Here is a 1,091-nt window from a genome sequence, read left to right as displayed (position 1 = left end):
GAGCATATGAAAACAAGAAAGTATTAAATATAATAGCTTTATTTGTGTTTTCTATTTAAGTTATATTATTTATTCCGATTACAACAGTCTTTAGGAGTTTTGCTATCATTATCTACTAACTGGCAGAAAGCAGAAGGCATCAAGCTTATTCACTAAACACACATGGTTTAAAGTCCATATTCTAGTTTGAGTTTTGTGTTGAGGAAGATAACATAATTCTTAATGAGTTCCTAAATTACTCTTTTCTTTTTCAAGTTTCTATTCTGTTTCTTCCTCCAGTTTTCCCCATATACTTTAGATTTTTAGATTTTTTTTTCTTTTGCACGGTTTATGTATACTGTTGCAGAAAGCAGCAAAATTTACATCTTAACAGATCAAACTATAAAACACAAAATTGCTTTCCTACCATTCCTTTCTAGGAAACATTAGTTTTGGTATTGAGAATGCTTTACAAGGAATATTTATATGTGCAATTTATTTTCTTAGAGCGCACTGGATTTTGAACTATTTAATATACATAATTTTGCAAGGTTTTGATAGAACATTTTTATTTATTTTGGTAGTAACTCAAGCCTTATCTGAAGTGCAGGTTTTTTCCCCAGGCATCTCTAAGNTCTCNATTTATTTTTCCAACTTTTTCATCAGTATCAGAAATTATTTTTTGACTTATTCTCTGTCAAAGAATGGTATTTGGTCCAAGTTAAAACATTGTGAAAAATTAATAGTCACAAAAGCTCATAGGAATTTATTTATTAAAACCATACCATGCCAATTAAAGAGTTTAAAATTAATTTAAATGCTCTGCTTATATATTTTGCTTTAAGGAAAGGAATNAAAATCTACAAGGGATATTGAGCTTAAAATTGAGCTCACTGAAATGTGTAACCATGACTGAGACAAAGAGCCTCACCAAATATGGATGTAAGAAAATGTTTCGTGCTGTTTTAAAAAGCTGTGTGTTTGTCACACAGGGATTTTTGACTTACCTGAATGCCATCACCATAATTTTTGTGCAATATCTTAACATATGAACAGGAGGCAACATATCCAAATGTATAATCTCATGTCACCATTTCAATATCCCACTTTCT

At 30.1% G+C, this 1,091-nt stretch overlaps 1 protein-coding gene across 1 annotated transcript in view; it reads left to right on the top strand.

Moving 5' to 3' along the window:
* Tbx18 (T-box transcription factor 18) overlaps positions 1–1,091 on the top strand; it is a 25,383-nt gene that overhangs the window by 4,134 nt on the left and 20,158 nt on the right. The gene's annotated exons all lie outside the window — the stretch shown is intronic.

The sequence above is a fragment of the Mus caroli genome, chromosome 9, assembly GCF_900094665.2.
Source record: "Mus caroli chromosome 9, CAROLI_EIJ_v1.1, whole genome shotgun sequence".
NCBI lineage: Eukaryota > Metazoa > Chordata > Mammalia > Rodentia > Muridae > Mus > Mus caroli.
This window is presented reverse-complemented; position numbering and strand designations above follow the sequence as displayed.